Genomic DNA, 21770 nt, shown 5'->3' on the forward strand with positions numbered 1-21770 from the left:
ATCATGTCACGCCACACCAACCTACCAGCCACTCAAAGCCTTCCAAATCAACGCAAGATCACAGCACAGCAGCAATTTGTCACGCCATGACAAAGGACCAACAAAGCGACTCACCACCACACGACAACCAACCAGCACTTGTCACCATAGGGATAGTACGCCTCCAACCCTTCAATTCACGTTGTCTGATCAAGTGGGCCTGTGCGGCACTGACAGACCTAACTCTACGCCACAAGAACCCACCATCATCTCCAGCCTTCAAAACCAACTCAGAATCATGTCACGCCACACCAACCTACCAGCCACTCAAAGCCTTCCAAATCAACGCAAGATCACAGCACAGCAGCAATTTGTCACGCCATGACAAAGGACCAACAAAGCGACTCACCACCACACGACAACCAACCAGCACTTGTCACCATAGGGATAGTACGCCTCCAACTCTCCAATTCACGTTGTCTGATCAAGTGGGCCTGTGCGGCACTGACAGACCTAACTCTACGCCACAACATTGACATTTATTCATTTAGCAGACTTTTTTATTTATTTTTGTCTGATCAAGTGGGCCTGTGCGGCACTGACAGACCTAACTCTACGCCACAAGAACTCACCATCATCTCCAGCCTTCAAAATCACCTCAAAATGATGTCACGCCACAGCAACCTACCAGCCACTGAACAGCATTCCAAATCAACGCAAGATCACAGCACAGCAGCAATTTGTCACGCCATGACAAAGGACCAACAAAGCGACTCACCACCACACGACAACCAACCAGCACTTGTCACCATAGGGATAGTACGCCTCCAACCCTCGTTGTCTGATCAAGTGGGCCTTTGCGGCACTGACAGACCTAACTCTACGCCACAAGAACCCACCATCATCTCCAGCCTTCAAAACCAACTCAGAATCATGTCACGCCACAGCAACCTACCAGCCACTCAACAGCATTCCAAATCAACGCAAGATCACAGCACAGCAGCAATTTGTCACGCCATGACAAAGGACCAACAAAGCGACTCACCACCACACGACAACCAACCAGCACTTGTCACCATAGGGATAGTACGCCTCCAACCCTCGTTGTCTGATCAAGTGGGCCTGTGCGGCACTGACAGACCTAACTCTACGCCACAACATTGACATTTATTCATTTAGCAGACTTTTTATTTTATTTCTTTTGTCTGATCAAGTGGGCCTGTGCGGCACTGACAGACCTAACTCTACGCCACAAGAACTCACCATCATCTCCAGCCTTCAAAACCAACTCAGAATCATGTCACGCCACAGCAACCTACCAGCCACTCAAAGCCTTCCAAATCAACGCAAGATCACAGCACAGCAGCAATTTGTCACGCCATGACAAAGGACCAACAAATCGACTCACCACCACACGACAACCAACCAGCACTTGTCACCATAGGGATAGTACGCCTCCAACCCTCGTTGTCTGATCAAGTGGGCCTGTGCGGCACTGACAGACTTAACTCTGGTGTATTTTGTAATGAGATCTTGGTGACAGACAGGGGGCCCTAATAAAGGGCTACTCCTTGTTAAGCCAAGGTGTCACGCCCCACAAAAACCCAGCAGCATCTCCAGCCTCTAAAACAAACTGATATTCTACCCCCCCCCCCCACCACCACTCTGTTATAGTTCATGTTTTTACACCCCCCGCTAAATAATGCATTGATGTTTATTGTGTTTATTGTGTGTCACCATAGGGATAGTACGCCTCCAACCCTCCAATTCACGTTGTCTGATCAAGTGGGCCTGTGCGGCACTGACAGACCTAACTCTATGCCACAACATTGACATTTATTCATTTAGCAGACTTTTTTATTTTTTTTTGTCTGATCAAGTGGGCCTGTGCGGCACTGACAGACCTAACTCTACGCCACAAGAACTCACCATCATCTCCAGCCTTCAAAACCACCTCAAAATGATGTCACGCCACAGCAACCTACCAGCCACTGAACAGCATTCCAAATCAACGCAAGATCACAGCACAGCAGCAATTTGTCACGCCATGACAAAGGACCAACAAAGAGACTCACCACCACACGACAACCAACCAGCACTTGTCACCATAGTGATAGTACGCCTCCAACCCTCGTTGTCTGATCAAGTGGGCCTGTGCGGCACTGACAGACCTAACTCTACGCCACAAGAACCCACCATCATCTCCAGCCTTCAAAACCAACTCAGAATCATGTCACGCCACAGCAACCTACCAGCCACTGAACAGCATTCCAAATCAACGCAAGATCACAGCACAGCAGCAATTTGTCACGCCATGACAAAGGACCAACAAAGCGACTCACCACCACACGACAACCAACCAGCACTTGTCACCATAGGGATAGTACGCCTCCAACCCTCGTTGTCTGATCAAGTGGGCCTTTGCGGCACTGACAGACCTAACTCTACGCCACAAGAACCCACCATCATCTCCAGCCTTCAAAACCAACTCAGAATCATGTCACGCCACAGCAACCTACCAGCCACTCAACAGCATTCCAAATCAACGCAAGATCACAGCACAGCAGCAATTTGTCACGCCATGACAAAGGACCAACAAAGCGACTCACCACCACACGACAACCAACCAGCACTTGTCACCATAGGGATAGTACGCCTCCAACCCTCGTTGTCTGATCAAGTGGGCCTGTGCGGCACTGACAGACCTAACTCTACGCCACAACATTGACATTTATTCATTTAGCAGACTTTTTATTTTATTTCTTTTGTCTGATCAAGTGGGCCTGTGCGGCACTGACAGACCTAACTCTACGCCACAAGAACTCACCATCATCTCCAGCCTTCAAAACCAACTCAGAATCATGTCACGCCACAGCAACCTACCAGCCACTCAAAGCCTTCCAAATCAACGCAAGATCACAGCACAGCAGCAATTTGTCACGCCATGACAAAGGACCAACAAATCGACTCACCACCACACGACAACCAACCAGCACTTGTCACCATAGGGATAGTACGCCTCCAACCCTCGTTGTCTGATCAAGTGGGCCTGTGCGGCACTGACAGACTTAACTCTGGTGTATTTTGTAATGAGATCTTGGTGACAGACAGGGGGCCCTAATAAAGGGCTACTCCTTGTTAAGCCAAGGTGTCACGCCCCACAAAAACCCAGCAGCATCTCCAGCCTCTAAAACAAACTGATATTCTACCCCCCCCCCCCCCACCACCACTCTGTTATAGTTCATGTTTTTACACCCCCCGCTAAATAATTCATTGATGTTTATTGTGTTACAATCATGTTGTGTTACGTTTCATGTTTTAACGTCTGTTGTTTTGTCACCCATTCTATTCAGTAGGTGCGATGGGCAGCTGTGGAGCAGTGATCAGGCACCACCTCCAGATTTATAGCATATGTTCATTTAGTTACAGTTTGTGTAAGTGTTATAAATGTGTATATATTTAGTATCCACCTTCTGGTGACCAACTCCAGATCCATTTCTAATTCCCACCTCTGGTCATTCTGGAAAAGTGTGTACGAGTCTCAATTATCCAGATAAATTAAAGTGCACCAGTTCTCAATGTTCTTGTGATTCCATTCACATTGAGTATGAGATACAGGTGCTACATGGGCATCAATAATAACCATTTACAACATTTAGGACAGTATTTATAATAAAATCATTTAAATGTACCTGTAGTTGTTAAAAAATAAACCTGAATTTGTCCAGAAGGGGTTTCAAGTGTGCTTTTTAAAATACTTATTTGTTTGTGTAAATCTGATACCTTTTGCGGGAGACACTGAACCCCAAATCTATATGATGCTTAAAATACTTTTGAAAATCGAATATCCATTTTAGATAGACTTGTTGCTGGAAATCCTAACCTGGAATACTGGACATAAGTTTTGATGGAATTTTATTTTTAGAAATTTTACACAAATGTCATGTAATAAGGTAAAAACATTGTCTTTAAATAACATTCCCATATATCATTTTGCTTAATCAAGGCTATCTTTCTGTTGCTTTGTATATATGTTGCCTATCAACTGGAAGAAATGTTGGTTGCAAGATTTATTACAAAACTACATGTCAACTAATGGTTGCTCTCAAGGAATTATAATCCTAGTAACCAGATAACAGGACGAGTTGACCAACAACCTACAAACATTTTCTTTGCTGTCTAAAACCAATGTAAAAACACACTGAATGGTTGATATCAGTAAAAACCAGGAGACTATAGGCAGCTGGGGCAGCCGCAAGCACACCCTCACAATTTCCCCAGAAATTGTATCCTCTCTAGTTATTAGGGGCCAAGCAGCGAAGCTGCGAGGCACCTATTGTTATTGTTAGTATTATTAGGGGCCAAGCAGCGAAGCTGCGAGGCACCTATTGTTATTGTTAGTATTATTATTAGGGGCCAAGCAGCGAAGCTGCGAGGCACCTATTGTTATTGTTAGTATTATTAGGGGCCAAGCAGCGAAGCTGTGAGGCACCTATTGTTATTGTTAGTATTATTATTGGGTGTGCTCAAGCCTTCGGCGAGAGCACAACCTTTGTTCTCTCACATATATATTATTATTATTATTATTATTTTTATTTCTTTTTGCCCCCCTAAAACTCAGTCAATATTTGGCCTACATAGACAACGTAGGTGTCAAAAGTTTCGTCTTGGTAGCGATTGAGTTGCTTCTATTGGAATTTACGTTCCGTTGCATGGTTTAGGCTGAAGTTAAGTTTTTGTGGCGAAAAGTGAAGCTAACGGTGGCTAATTTGCTAGCCACAGTCACTGACGTTACTAACGTCACTACGTCACTAACGTCACGAAAACACGCGTGACTACCTTTGGCAGAACATTCGTTTCGCATCTGTTAACTTGGGGGATAGCTAGGCTAACTATAGCTTTACTGCAAGGCAGCTGCAGAAACGCCACAAGCAAAGAGGCCAGGGTGATAACTATTTACTCATTTTACTTTGTGATATGACACAAAATTGTCATGTGTAATGTACAGTATAAGCTGATATTATTAAGGAAGTACATCTACTTTCAGAAACAGTAGTCTACTATTTCACTGAAGTATTAGCATCATGACATTAGCCTGTGTTGCCCGGGCAACACATACTACAGTGGTCTATGATGTAGCGTTATCTGTTTTCAATCGTTAAAATAAACATTCCTCACATATACATTTTCGTTGTAGGATTTATTCTGACATTAGTAAACGATTTGTTGGTGAAATTACCATTACCTGTGGTTTCAAACCAGTGTAGCTCACTGCAACGCTGTAGCTTACACGAGACACACGACAAAAACATCTAACTTACACAGCTGTTTAGGAAGTCAAACGGCGACAGAACATGTTCGGCACTCCCCTTACTTAAATCAAAAGTCTATCTAACTACTAACCTGAACTTCATTGCCACAGCCTAAACGTTGTCAATCTGTTCATGAAAATAATTAATTTCAGCCTAAACCGTACAACGGAACGTTACATCCAATTCAACCAACGCAATCGCTACAGTACCAAGACGAACACAGCAGTAGTCTAGTACTGTACCGTAGTAGAATTTACCGGGGAAGCTTCTCCACACAGGGCTATATCGCATTTTGCGTTGTTACTGACAATGATTGCTACCAGTGAGCTTTTTATCAATGAGCGATTTTCCACTAAATAAATGTCAAGCTTATTTACGTTTTTGGGGGCATATTTTCAGTTAGCAGATGGTATTGTTTGAATCGCGATTCCATCTTCTACTGCTGGTAACGTCGTAGAATAATCTTCAAAGGGGGTTCTTTATTAATGAATGAATGCAATGAGTAGGCTAAATGCCTGAAAATATCACGAGAAGGGAAAACTTAAAAGGGCGTTTAAATCATAGAGATTAGGTAAATTTTTACACCGCTCTTCCAAATTTATTCGTTTTGATTCAGCTATGAGGCTGCCTTTTGCAGGGGAAATGAGAAGACATCTATTTCATTCTACACTTCACTCGTATTTTGAGTTGTAAATGAGCAGCAACAAATATATGCTTTTAAATCTATGTATCTTTATAAATAATAAGTATGCATTTTTATATAAAATATACAGAAATACGGACCCCTGTGCAACCGATGCAAGCAAGCACACCCTACAATTTCCCCAGAAATTGTACCCTCTCTAGTTATTAGGGGCCAAGCAGCGAAGCTGCGAGGCACCTATTGTTATTGTTAGTATTATTATTATTATTATACTTCTTAAGACTGGGTGTCTATGGCAGGCCCTAGAAGCGCTTGGTCGAAAGTTGTGAAATTTGGCACACTCATTGGGGACAGTCCCCTGGTCCAATTCACAAAGTTTCATGTCCCATACTCGGGAACTCTAGCGCCACCAATGGGTCAAAGTTGGACTTGTGTTTACACACGCAACTTTTGAACCGTATGACCCATTTTCAAAAATGAGGTACCATTGGATTCCCTGGACCAAGACGAGTTCAACGCACCCTATGGGGTCAATTTCCGGTTATATAGATTTTCCGCTAGTTCCGGTTTTATCAAAAACCTTTGAAAGCCTACTCCTCCTACAATCTTTGTCAAATCTTCTTCAAAATTACCAGATATGCTCTTCAGACCAAGCCGCACAAAAGTTATGGTAGAGAATTTTGATACCCACAACCGTTTGTCCGTGACAGCCAATCAAAATCAGCAGAAAAGCCACCAAACAGGAAGTGAAGTCATATCTCAGCAGTTGTTTGAGGCAGTGAAACTAAATTTGGTACGCCGCCTCGGAACCTTATTCTGAGGATGTCCTCCAAAGATTGTGTCATGTGACTAAAAGGGGGCGTGGCCGGAAGCATAAACGTGTTTTGGCTAATAACTGTTGAAATGTTTACCTTAATAAAGTAATTTATTTGTCTGTTGATGTCTTGTGAGATATCAATTCTGACTATTAATAACTTTTCATAAAATTCGAACGGACGTGGCCGCCATTTCGGATTTCATGGAAAAGTGTAAAAACATTTTGCACGCCCCAATTTTTGTCCAATGTTTACCAAATTTGGCAAAGATGATCTTTAGACCCAGTTTCACAAAAGCAATCAGATGAATTTTCAATTTTCAAAAACGTTTGTTTGGTAGAGACGATCAAGAGCGGTGGCGAAGCCGCCAAACGAGGCGCAAAAGCATATCTCAGCAACCATTTGCGCGATTGTCACCAAACTTGGGTTCCATCGTTCCCATGAGGAGCAGAGGAGGCCTGTAGTGTTATACCAGAAAAATAACTTTGAACTCTCAGTACTCTTGAACGCAAACATATATTTCAACCAAACTTGGTGTGTTGCATGAGTGCAACAGGTTGTTGTGACTTAACCCTTTCACACGTAGGTTCTAAATTCCTTGACTGGTCCCCCAGAGTGAGTTTTTTATGCGCGTGATTTTGGATCAATCTCAACGTTCCAGAAATTGATTATGACGCATTAAAATCGAATTGCTATACAATTTAAGTATTTCTCGGTTCGCATTTTCCATTGACCTAGTTTGCACCCCGTATTAGTGACGAATACTCCATTCATTGGTTGTTTTGTTTATCCACCTTCTCGTTACGTATTTCTTCCGCTTCAGGGGACTGGCGGAAACCTTCAAAGTAGATATTTTGGCTATTATTCTGGTGACTGAAGTATTTGTATAACTCAAATTATACCACCCATATAGTTTGCACGATACTGAGATGAAAGCATGAACTGTTGTATTTCACGAGGTGATGTTTTTGCCAAACTAGCTAGCTCGTAGTGTAGTAAAGAGTCAATCAACAAGTTAGCTGTTGCTAATTTACTAGGCTATGTTACGTTGTTTGTGTGGTCGGATTATAACGAATACAAAATAATTTGGATACATCCAGTCAGTCTAATTTGATTTCTATTCATCGTTTTGTTTTCTCTAGCTGGCTTCCATCTCGTAAACCTTCTGAGTTGGCAACGCAGCCAGTGTTCACAAAATAAGTTACTGGATGGAAGCCAGCTAAACGAAAACAAAACGATACATTACAATCCTAGTAATACGCTAGACTGACTAGATGCACTTGCATTACTTTGTTATAATCCTACTACACAAACTACGTAACATAGCCAAGTAAATTAGCAGCAACTGTTGATCGTCAACCAAATTGAGCTATAGGCGAGACTGGAACATGACTCCCACACACCTCGGCGAAAGGCGATCAAGCAAGCTCATGCTGCTTGGATACCTTCAAACCTTTTTGGTTGGCTTCTTTATCTGGGAAACTTTTCTGGTGAGTAGATTATTTATACCCACAAAATATACACATACCTGTGGCATGATATTGAGACGAAAGCATGACCTGTGGTTGTTTTCCACTATCTGATGTTTTTACTAGCTAGCTCGTAGTAAAGGGTATTATTCAGGTAACTAGCGATTACTAACTTGCCATGTTTAGTCAAATTAAAGCAAACACAATAATTCAGACATCCATTCTATATTGATGGCTATGTTTTGTGATCTCTTGCTACCATCTACTGTCATTAATTTCCGTGTTGATAGAAAATGTATTCCTCATTTATTGTCAGGCCACAGTTCAAGCAAAAATGAGAGGCAAGTGTAATTTGTTTGGAAAATCTGGGCTAGGGCTAGTTGATGGACGACATGTAGAATAAACCAGACTTTATGCTTATTCAATCTAACAACCTATTGAAATGACAAGACGGCAATGTATGACTGTAATGTTTCATAGGGTAATGAAACGCACCACTTGTCATACCACTTGATTGCCTGCTGTTGACCGTTTTCTATATCTTGAACATCTCCCTATAATTTTACAGGTGAATGTTGGCCTGCACAGGCCCCGTTCCAAGAAACAGAACATGACAGCACTGCTGTACAAATTGTCCATGTATAGTACATGGCCTTCTCTCAGGTGTCGAGCAAGTACGGTCAGCACAAAGTGACCATTCCTTGCTGAACATCAACGAGACTGTCAAACACCTAATTCCTTGATGTACCAGCAGCATGTTTATTTTTTTGCAAAGGCTGAAAGCCCATCTCCCATCCCACACCATCACCACATTGCATAGAGGGACTGTAGAGAGCATCCCAAGGAGCTGCATCACGGCCCGCAGAGGACAGTGAGGACAGCTGAGAAGATAGTCAGGATCTCTCTGCCCTCCCTCACAAACATCTATACCAAATGCTGCATCCCCAAACCCACACGCATTGTGGACAAACCCATGCACCCCACACGCTCCTGTACATCATCAAACTCAATATTTTTGCATATTGCTGCTACCTCAATAACTGATGTCCATGTATTATGGTATTAGTATGTTATGTTTACATTCAGTTTCCCTTGCACTAGCTTACTTGTTTACATTCACAGTATCCCCACTTCTTGGTGTTTTGAGGCATTTGTCACAAATGTCATCTTGTCTTATTGGACCAATTTTATTGACCTAATTCCACACAGTTGTTGTAGTTGTCTAGGTTATGTCTAGGTCCTGGAAGAATGTTGTTTTGTTTCATTGTGTACTGTAAGTATATGATGACAATAAATACCAGTTGACTTGTCATGACAACAGATCCAGAAATCCCAAGCCCTTCATGATCCTGGATGTCCATAGTGGATCCTGTGTAAAGGATCATGTCCTAAACATAGCCAGTACATCACTCAACTCAAACATGCTGTACCTTTTTGCCGATATGTTGACGGAAGCTTTGCCTACCCCTACACAGTAAGGTTTTAAATAATTTTGATGTGATATTTTTTATAGCTGTGTGCTAATGATATTCATTGATATGTAACGTGACAATGACGAGATTGTACCCTTTCCTGGACATGTAATTAGCTACCTGAAATGAGTAAAAGGATACGTGTTAAAAATTAAGAAACGTGTTGGTGTGGGCTTTTTAACTTATTAAAATATTTATTAAAATAACTTAGTACTGTCATTACTGTTCCGATTTTTAAATATTCACACAGGTGAATCCACAGTGAATTGATATGATATATTATCGTAGTGTAGCTTTCGAGAAGCTAACTTGGCTAATGACGATAATGTAGGCTGCCATGTTTTTTGTTTTGATCAGTACTCTGCATTGTGGGTGTCAAATGGTCAACGAGATGACCTAATCTTCTCACGAGAAAATACTGAGGTGTACGGGGTCAAGGGGTACATCATCAAGGGTCATATTTGTTGCCGGAAGACAAAAAAATCAAAGATGGCCTCTAGTAGCTCAAAACGAGACGAAAGACAGACGAATGTCAGATGTTTGAGATGCATATTTGTGAACGTATATCTATTATTTCGATCTCTGGTTGGTTGTACAATAGTAAAATCTGTTGAAAGCGATAGCCAAGTCAAGGAAAACGGATAATATTATGGTTTACTAGGTGGCGTGAGTAAAGCGTGAGTTATTTTTGGTTAGCTGTTAGCTAACATTAGCTAAACTAAATTGTTTGAACGTTTTCTTATGGATAATAAAGATAAACTTTCTCAAAATATACAGTAAATTGAGATTCATGTTTATAACATACGCGTAGGCTAATGCTGAAGAGTTTATTGTTACGTAATAAGCCAAACTGGACATTCTAAAGGACGCGTTCCAACACACCGGTGTGTTGGTACGCTCCAGGGACCAGCCAGGACTCAACACACCGGTGTGTTCGTACGCGTCAAAGGGTTAATTGTTGCACAGGTGCTATGGAGGCCATGTCCTGCTCTGGACTGCTTGGCCCCTCCATTGCTGCTTGCAGCTATATTTATTATTATACTTTTTAAGACTGGGTGTCTATGGCAGGCCCTAGAAGCGCTTGGTCGAAAGTTGTGAAATTTGGCACACTCATTAGGGACAGTCCCCTGGTCCAATTCACAAAGTTTCATGTCCCATACTTGGGCACTCTAGCGCCACCAATGGGTCAAAGTTGGACTTGTGTTTACACACGCAACTTTTGAACCGTATGACCCATTTTCAAAAATGAGGTACCATTGGATTCCCTGGGTCAAGACGAGTTCAACGCACCCTATGGGGTCAATTTCCGGTTAAACAGATTTTCCGCTATTTCCGGTTTTATCAAAAACCTTTGAAAGCCTACTCCTCCTACAATCTTTGTCAAATCTTCTTCAAAATTACCAGATATGCTCTTCAGACCAAGCCGCACAAAAGTTATGGTAGAGCATTTTGATACCCACAAACGTTTGTCCGTGACAGCCAATCAAAATCAGCAGAAAAGCCACCAAACAGGAAGTGAAGTCATATCTCAGCAGTTGTTTGAGGCAGTGAAACTAAATTTGGTACGCCGCCTCGGAACCTTATTCTGAGGATGTCCTCCAAAGATTGTGTCATGTGACTAAAAGGGGGCATGGCCGGAAGCATAAACGTGTTTACGCTAATAACTGTTGAAGTGTTTACCTTAATAAAGTAATTTCTTTGTCTGTTGATGTCTTGTGAGATATCAAGCCTGACTATTAATAACTTTTCATAAAATTCGAACGGACGTGGCCGCCATTTCGGATTTCATGGAAAAGTGTAAAAACCTTTTGCACGCCCCAATTTTTGTCCAATGTTTACCAAATTTGGCAAAGATGATCTTTAGACCCAGTTTCACAAAAGCAATCAGATGAATTTTCAATTTTCAACGTTTGTTCGGTAGAGACGATCAAGAGCGGTGGCGAAGCCGCCAAACGAGGCGCAAAAGCACATCTCAGCAACCATTTGCGCGATTGTCACCAAACTTGGGTTCCATCGTTCCCATGAGGAGCCCTGCAGTGTTATACCAGAAAAATAACTTTGAACTCTCAGTACTCTTGAACGCAAACATATATTTCAACCAAACTTGGTGTGTTGCATGAGTGCAACAGGTTGTTGTGACTTAATTGTTGCACAAGTGCTATGGAAGCCATGTCCTGCTCTGGACTGCTTGGCCCCTCCATTGCTGCTTGCAGCTATATTTATTATTAGGGGAAGAGTACAGAAGCTGCGAGGCACCTATTGTTATTGTTAGTATTATTAGGGTTCCTCCGGTAGGAGAACCCTATTGTTATTGGTGGTATTATTATTTTTTACCCATGGGAGTCAATGGCAGCCCCTAGACCAGTACCGTAAAAAGTTGTGAAATTTGGCATGTTGAAACTGCAGACCATTAGTAACTACCATACCAAACATGGGCCATGTGAGACAATAGGTGGCGTTACAGGCCACGCCCCAATATGTCAATTTTCAAATTGATGCCATTTGCAGGCCATAAGTCCCAAAATTCTGAAATTCATTACATATGCCTTATTTCTCATGAGGAATAAAAAAGCCTCAAGAAGCTATAACGGCCACCATATTGGATTTGTCTGTACAATAAAGATTAAGGAAACGCGTTTTTTCCCTACTCCTCCTACATTTTTGGTCGAATTTTCTTCAAAATTGCCATAGATGATATCCAGACTGAGCCTCACAAAAGTTATCGTAGGGATTTCTGATTTTCAAAACCGTTTGTCCGGTAGAGCCAATCAAAATCTGCAACAAAGCAACCAAACAGGACGTTTGGTCAAATCTCAGCAAATCTTTGAGATATCAACACCAAACTTGGTATGTCACGTGGAAGACACTACAACATGTTACCATGTGCAAAGGCAACTTCATACCTCTAAAAATGATTGATATAAAGCAAATTGAATTTATTGCTAATGCTAAAATAATGCTTTACACATCCGCCGGCCAAAAACTGATACTCTGATTCAATCACTAGTTCATATGAAGACTCTTGAGAATGTTGAGTACACAAATCTGAGAAAAAGTTGACTGTAACATGAAAACTCGATTTTTAGTGAATATTTGAAACATGCATGCTTGGCTAATTTCTAGGGCTGTTTCCCCAAATCCTCTCTCCCTTTGCTCCTGTGCGCGCGTGCTCCACATTCTCTCACACACAAGGGGCCAGAGCCCCTTGACACACGCATGCTTTCTTGAAAATGTGTGCTGACCAAGCCCCCACCCTCGTTTTTTAGCCCCTGTTTCATTTCGCTTCCAATCGCAGCTCGCTGTTACGAATACAAATTATTTTTCGGCGGCCATTGTTGTTTCCCGTGTCCCGTGAAAGTCGTCTCCCGTGAAAGCCGTGTTGGAGGCAGCCACTTTCGGTAAGTCCTGGTTTTACACATTTTAAGCTAGAATTAATGATTGGGTTTGTGAAAGTACACTACTCTTGAATTATGGTGAAGGTTTAGCACTTTTAGACCTTATAGATCGTGATTCTGAAGTGACGGAAAACCAAACTCGAAAAGTAGCTACTGTAGCTCTAGCTTTTTTCCTCTGTGTTTTTAATTAGTGAGTCATTTTGCATCTCGGCGAATTGTTCATCAAAAAGGTCGAGGAGAGCAGCCTTTAGGAGAAAAAGCAATTCCCCACAGACCTGTCGGCTCATAATGGTGATTTTTGGCGTGAAAGTCTTTGTAATAAGCCTATGCGGCAGGGAGACTTTTTCAAGGCGAGCCTGTTTCATTCGTCATATGCCCTGAGAAAGCGACCTACGTTAGCCAGGCTAGTTTTGCCAATTTCGGTAAGTCAGGCTATTTAAAGGTCTCTTACAGTCAGAATCACTGTTTACAAGCAAAGGTCGAGCTGGTCTTTTGTCAGATGTGTATATATTGACCAGTTTAGAGGTAAATACTCTTGCCAGAGCCTGGAATCGAACCTGTGTTTTGAGTGACTGCATGGGTCTCCATGACGTCAACACATTTGGATTCAAGTTCAAGTAATGACACTGCATTTCACAGTCAAAACTGAAGTCTGTATCAAGTGTAGATGGGAAAAGCTTCATTTTTCACAACTGACATGGACCCTTTCTTCACTTTGACAGGTCTGGAGGGTCATGCAGAGGCCTGCTCAACAGAGTTCAACAGAGGATGCAACAGACTCGAGGATGGTGAGATCCACACAGACCCCTTGCTGGACTACCCCTCTCTAGCTGGACAGCTTCTCTTCAGCCCTGACCCCAGAACAGCTTGATCCAGCTGGCCTGCCTGCCTGCAGGCCCTGCTTGCCCCTGCCTGCCAGCCCTCCAGAGACAGTCACCCCACAGACACAGTAGCTCTGCAGCCTGCTTTTTTGAGGACATTGATGAAAAAGGACAAGCCAGCATTACTTTGATGAAAGTCTAAATGTTTAATCCTTTCCATGTGCCAGTATGCCAAGCTGCTGACTTTGTGTCTTAAGTGATGAAACTAGTTCAAGTGATAGACTTTTGACCTGAATCCAATGATTATTCATCTGAATAAAAACCACTCAAGAGAAGTACTGCTTCTTGGAGCATTTGTGCTCCACATCAGTACATCTCACACATTTGCCTTTGTTTCCATGGGATTCATGGAATTGTTAGTTTCTGCTCCACCATTTCCACCCTAGTGTAATAATAAGTATAATTTAGGACAGCAATTACATTTTTGTGTTATCCTTCCGCATTACACACATTTAGTCAATGTTCTTAAACTCAACCGATTATTGTCATTTTACCATACTGTTCATATTGAACAGACATCAGTGTTTACTTGGGAAGATGACTGTATATTTCCACTTTTGATTTGTATTTCCATCGTAAGTTTGGTCTTTAATTTCATTTGGAAGTGGTATTAAAAGGTCTTACATTTAACTTGTTTATACCTGTAGACACCCTGTGAAGCCCCCACTGCAGAGACAGTTGGTGACAGAGAGGTGCAGACATTAAGTTAAACATGCCTTAAGAATAGAGTAACAAATAGAGACTAAATGTGTAAATGGCTGTTGAAACTGAGTTGGTGCATGTCAGTTTAGGCAAAGGTAACCTTTTAAACCTCTAGGTTTAAAACAAATTCAGATTTGATTGGAACTCTCTTTTATACATTTATAGTTGGATTTGACATTTAATTCATTTAGCAAGTTGTTTAACTCAAACAACCATAACACGGTACATATGGTATACAATGCTGCAGTCAGATTTGGCGAAATTGTTAGCTTGGATGTTATCTTTACATATAGATGGGGTCTTGTTGATGCGCACGCAGCTTCAAGGCAGAAAGACGCGTTCCATTTCACTTTTACTGTACCTACACCTTTAATGTTCCCGCCATCCCCCCATTTCTGAATAAAGTTCGACTGATCTGATTTGTTGATTTCTGTTGCTATGAAAACCAGTTTAGCCAAGCTAACTAACATTGTTTTTAGCTAGCTTGCATTACCATTCAATTGCTAACAAAACATTAGTAAAAATAGCTTGCTAATCGGGCAGAACTTGAACTCGGGCAGGAGACTCTGAGACCTCAGCGCACCACTAGCATCTCGTCATATCACGCAGTCGGAGCACAGCTAGATAATCAGCGTCAGCGCTCTTGGGTACCCAGCATGCAGTGCGGCATGTTAAAAAAACAACAGCTACGCAAGGGATTTCAGTTGTTGTGTTCGTTCAGTTAGATGTTTGTAATGTTATTGGCCGGGTTTCCCAGATTCGTTAAGAAGCTCTTAACGCTAAGAGCTTCTTAGGAGCGTTCTAAGAGCGTTCTAGAGCGTTCTTAGAACGCTCTTAAGAAGCTCTTAGCGTTAAGAGCTTCTTAACGAATCTGGGAAACCCGGCCATTGTTTGTTAGTTAATATAATCTTGTTGGTCACCTTGAGTGTGCATGCTGTGTAGTTTAATGGGAACAGAGAGTCGGCCATTTTACTATCACAGGCTATACTTGCAAGGAGCTGAACGTGGGCTGTGCCCTAGACCAGACCAATTGCCTATGAGGCTAATCTTGATTCTGGATTGACTGAGATTCTGGAAAGAGATCTACTCAAGAAGAGAGTCAATATCTGTGGTTTTCAAGCCATCTTTGAGAAAGTTTGAAAACAATGTTGCGGTTAATATGTTTTGATTGTGGGAGGCAACTTTTGGACTACACCTAAACCTCATGCGGCCACCGCACCACCCGCACTGGCAAAGAGGGAAACAGCATGGATGGGGAAAGTGTGTGGGCAGAGCAAGCAGTAGTAGTACATAAACTACACACGTCCTTTACTAAAGTGTATTCTGACTTTCATAAAGTTATTGTTGTAATCAAAGCTTTTAAAGAATGGATCTCTGCATGATGGGCCTGACCAGAGCACAGGTGGCCTGACAGAACACGCTTCAAAGTTGTCACTTTCAAAAGGGTGGCATTTTAACCCTGTCAGTCCAAAATGTCTAAAAGTTGGTACGCATGCCTTATTGCCAATGGGGAACAAAGAAGTCTCAAGAACCCATAATGTCGGCAGCATGGATATTTCTCTACAGTGACAATTTGTGAAGAATTTCAAAAAATGACTTCAAATCAGCCATTGATCCAATTGTATTGAAATGTTGTGTACATGTATGAAATACATGTCTGTGTCATGTCAATTTTGTAATGGTTTGCAATGCTGAGGAGGAACCCGCCATTGCTGCCTGCAGCTATATTTATTAGGGTTCCTCCGGTAGGAGAACCCTATTGTTATTGGTGGTATTATTATTATGTTTTACCCATGGGAGTCAATGGCAGCCCCTAGACCAGTACCGTAAAAAGTTTTGAAATTTGGCATGTTGAAACTGCAGACCATTAGTAACTACCATACCAAACATGGGCCATGTGAGACAATAGGTGGCGCTACAGGCCACGCCCCAATATGTCAATTTTCAAATTGATGCCATTTGCAGGCCATAAGTCCCAAAATTCTGAAATTCATTACATATGCCTTATTTCTCATGAGGAATAAAAAAGCCTCAAGAAGCTATAACGGCCGCCATATTGAATTTGTCTGTACAATAAAGATTAAGGAAACGCGTTTTTTCCCTACTCCTCCTACATTTTTGGTCGAATTTTCTTCAAAATTGCCATAGATGATATCCAGACTGAGCCTCACAAAAGTTATCGTAGGGATTTCTGATTTTCAAAACCGTTTGTCCGGTAGAGCCAATCAAAATCTGCAACAAAGCAACCAAACAGGACGTTTGGTCAAATCTCAGCAAATCTTTGAGATATCAACACCAAACTTGGTATGTCACGTGGAAGACACTACAACATGTTACCATGTGCAAAGGCAACTTCATACCTCTAAAAATGATTGATATAAAGCAAATTGAATTTATTGCTAATGCTAAAATAATGCTTTACACATCCGCCGGCCAAAAAACTATACTCTGATTCAATCACTAGTTCATATGAAGACTCTTGAGAATGTTGAGTACACAAATCTGAGAAAAAGTTGACTGTAACATGAAAACTCGATTTTTAGTGAATATTTGAAACATGCATGCTTGGCTAATTTCTAGGGCTGTTTCCCCAAATCCTCTCTCCCTTTGCTCCTGTGCGCGCGTGCTCCACATTCTCACACACAAGGGGCCAGAGCCCCTTGACACACGCGCGAGCTTGGTACACGCACAAGAAGACGACCATTTTATTTTATCGTTGGAGAACTCCTGCAGCCCTCAGAGATTTTCATTGTTACATTTGACAGTGAGTAATAAGATCCTACAATGGCAGTACAAAACATGTATTTTAGCGTTTGTATTCGTATGATAACTTGAAGACTTTTATACTGTCGTAAACAGGATAGCAGCTAATCTATCTAGGCTAGCTGAGCTAAGGATATCTCTTTGTACAGACAGTATTACAGGCTAGCAAGTCGTAAAATCTTTAACATTATACTTGCTTCTGTGAGACGCGTTTGAAATTTGTATACTGTGCGTAACTATGCGGTTGGGTTGTTCTATTTTTACATGTCATTGTTGATGTAATTTAAATTAGTACGGTGAGTTCCAAATGTGTCTTTCGATTAAACACTGCAGCGTGTATTACACAATGATAATTTGTGGTGCGGCGTCTATTCGAAGGCAACGTTTAATTAGTAAGACAGATTCAGTGAATTGTAGTTGCAGTGCGGCCATACACAAACAAATAGACAAGGAGGTCAAACAAATGCCGAGCAAGCTATAACCCTTAAGGCTAGTTTTTGCTTTTGTGGACGGCGTTTCAAATTTATGTACTGTACGTACCTACGGTTGGGTTATTCTATCTTTAGCTACATGTCATTGTTGATGTAATTTTGTTTGTTCGTTCCAAGTTTTTCCGACGGTCTTCACATCGTAAGTTATTCTTTTTGAAACTGTAGCTAGGTAGCCTAGTTTGCTGCACAGTTAGAGCTACCTAGCATAAGCAAGTAGCAATGGTACCATGGTTGTTTTGCTTGCTAGCTTTGTTTGGGTTCATGGTTTGATCGTTTAGGAGTTCCATTGAAAGCCTATAGACCTACAATACGTTTGTAATCGGCATTTTGTACCATGCTGCACGATTTCCTATCTCTTGATAACATTTTATATTTGTATCAATTTTATACACTAAATTGCCAAAGTATTCGCTCGGTTGCCTTTACACGCTCATGAACGTGAGTGACATCTCATTCTTAAACCATAGGATATGATGTCGGACCACCCTTTGTAGCTATAATAGTTTCAACTCGTCTAGGAAGGCTTTCCACAAGGTTTAAGAGGTTTATGGAAATGTTTTACCATTCTTCCAGAAGTGCATTTGTGAGGTCCAACATTGATGTGGAACAAGAAGGTTTGGCTCGCAGTCCCTGCTCTAATTCATCCCAAAGGTGTTGTATTGGGTTGAGGTCAGGACTGTGTGCAGGCCACTCAAGTTCGTCCACACCAATCTCGCTCATCCATGTGTTTATGGGCCTTGCTTTGTGCACTGTTGCACAGTCATGTTAGAACAGGAAGGGGCCATCTCCAAACTGTTCCCACAAAGTTTGGAGCATGAAATTGTCAAAATGTTGGTGAATTATTGCATTTCAGGAAATTAACTTATGGGTAGGAAATATTTAATGGATTGGGCTCGGCGGGGTATTTTGTCATCCATCCATTCCTACTCCATGCTCTTGATTATGTAATTGACCTACAGGTACATCTTCTAGGCTATGTTTATTTGTTTTAATTTTCTAATGTGAGTCAGTGGCTTGGCAGTATTTTAACAGTAAGGTTTGGTTATTTGTGTTAAACTGTGATGATTCTTTTGGTGAAACATGAATTTAAAGTAAAAACCATTTGCAAGATAAATTGTTCTCAATTGGTCTTAATTTGTATTTATAGTCGAGTCCGTTTCTCTGTTTACATTTTACAGACTTAAATTTGAATGTAGACAGTGTAAATTGAATAAAGGTAAATAATGGATGTCTAAATATTTTTTTTAAGTACAGAGATTGGTGTTTTGAGAATCCTAACCATTTCAATATTTTCTTAAAGGTCTGTATACTAGAACTGTTGAGTATGAAGTTATGATAATGTAAGACTATGAAATTGTTAAGCAGTAGTGTGGTATGTTACATTTCATAGTTTTTGATGGTTTTTCTATGTGTTTTTTAGATGCCATGTTCCAGCAAGAGATCCAGGGACCAAGGATCCACTGTTGAGGTTAGACTTCCTTGTGGGAAAAAATGCTAAACCAGTGTGTTTAAGTGATAAGATTAATTGAGAAAAATGAATGTGAATGAGCATTTTTAACAACGTCTTTGTTACGGACCCATGTTTAAAATGTCCTAATTCAGTCTGTATAGTTGTGGTTGTGTGTTTTTTCTTTTCTCCCCTCTTTCTTTCTATTCGCTGCATGCAGGTATGGTCTAGTCAGCGTTTGTTGGCGGTTGGCTATCAGTCTCCCTATCTCGTGATTGGCAATCAGCCGCGCACTTCCAATCAGCGGTTTAGTTGTCAACATAAAATTACCACACTGGTCAGATGTTTCAGAGATTGCTTTGGAAAGTTGCTTGTTTAGAGAGTTGTCAAGTCAGAGAGACTTCTTGTTGAAATCATTGTAAATGTTGTTATTATTTTGTTAGAATGGTTTGCTTCATAGTGAACCCTTTTAATAGAGCAGTTAGTGGTGCAGCGTTTATTCGAGGGTGGCGTTCATGCCGTAACATTCTTACACTTTAGCTTTCAAACAGAAACCTGTGCAGAAAGCACTCACCACCAGCAACATATCTATAGCACGCAAACTTGGTGTTGATGAAAAGCACATTCAGGAATGGTTAAGTCAGCTACCTCGCCATATTGTATACAATATGTGTAACTATCTATAGGCCTGAATGCAATTGTCGCAATTGCATTATAATAATGTATAATTTTTTTTCAAGCAATGTCTTAATTTAGAATTATATAATTGTATTCAGAATTATTACGTGACTTTATTTTGAAGGCCTTTTGGGACGCTCATGAGTGAGAGAGTCGACAACCTAACAGCAAGCGAAGCACAGACAATTTAAAGCTCTGATAAGTTTCAAGTTCAAGTTTATTATCATATACTCATAAACAGCATTTATAAGTAATGAAATTCTTTGTGCTCAATGTCCGTTCAACTTGCAGAATAAAAAAATTCAATACTAAAGAATGGGGAAAAAGGGTAGAAAAAATAAGAAAAATTGTAGTGCAAAAAGATATTTCAAGGACAGTTCAGCATCCTGATGGCATGTGTGAGAAAACTATCCCTGTATCTGCTGGTACAGGACCTTATACTCTTGTATCGCCTTCCAGAAGGCAGGAGGGAGAAAATACTGTGGCAGGGATGACTAGGGTCAGAAATGATCCACTTGGCCTTTCTCCTGCACCGCTGGCTGTAAAGGTCCTGAATGGATGGTAATGCAGTCCTTGTAATACGCTGTGCAGATTTGACCACTCTTTGTAGTGTCTTCCTGTCCTGGGCAGTGCTGTTGCCAAACCATGTTGTAATGCCACCAGTCAGTATGCTCTCAATGGTGCACCGGTAAAAATTGGTCAGTATAGTGCAGTCCATGCCAAATTTCCACAGTCGCCGCTGAAAAAAGAGCCTCTGTTTCGCTGTCCTTGTAACCACACCAATATGGTGGTCCAGCTCAGATCCTCACTGATGTTGATACCAAAAAATCTGAAACTTTTGACTCTCCACAGCTGTGCCCTCGATGTGAATGGGTGCATGTTCTCCCTGCAGCCGCCTGTAGTCCACTATCAACTCCTTGGTTTTTGCTACATTAAGCAACAGGCTGTTATGCTGACACCAGGATGTCATTGTTGCCACCTCTGCTCTGTAGGCAGACTCATCACCATTCTTGATGCAGCCGATAATGGTGGTGTCATCAGCAAACATAATGATAGTGTTGGAGCTGTTTGTGGCTGCACACCATAGGTGAACAGAGAGTACAACAGTGGGCTTAACACACAACTCTGTGGGGCACAAGTGCTGAGTGTTAGACTGGTGGGGTGATGTTACCTAGCCGTACTGCCTGTGTCCTGTCCAGCTGCACATGGAAGGACTGATGTTCCGGTCCTGTAGTTTTATGATGAGCCTTGATGGTACTATGGTGTTGAAAACGGAGCTGAAGTCGATGAAGAGCATCCGCACGTATATGTTGTTCTGATCCAAGTGAAAGAGAGCAGTGTTCAAGGCCAAAGCTACAACATCATCTGTAGACCTGTTCGGCCTATTTGCAAACTGGAGTGGGTCTAATGCAGGTGACAGGCAGGATGTAATGTGGTCTTTGACTAACGTCTCAAAGCATTTCATCACAACAGGGCGGTAATCATTGAGACAGCTCACTGATGGTTTCTTAGAGACTGGGATGATGTTGGCCCCCTTGAACCTATTGGGGACGACAGACTGCGACAGGGAGAGGTTAAAGATGTCAGTGAACACCTCTGCCAGTTCAGGAGCACAGGCCTTGAGAACACAGCCAGGGATGTTGTCAGGTCCTGGAGCTTTATGCACATTCACTCTAAGTGATAAGTTTAAGGTTGTTATAGAGGTTGTTAGCAATCTAAGGAA

The sequence above is a fragment of the Osmerus eperlanus genome, chromosome 2 (assembly GCF_963692335.1).
Source record: "Osmerus eperlanus chromosome 2, fOsmEpe2.1, whole genome shotgun sequence".
Taxonomy (NCBI): Eukaryota; Metazoa; Chordata; class Actinopteri; order Osmeriformes; family Osmeridae; genus Osmerus; species Osmerus eperlanus.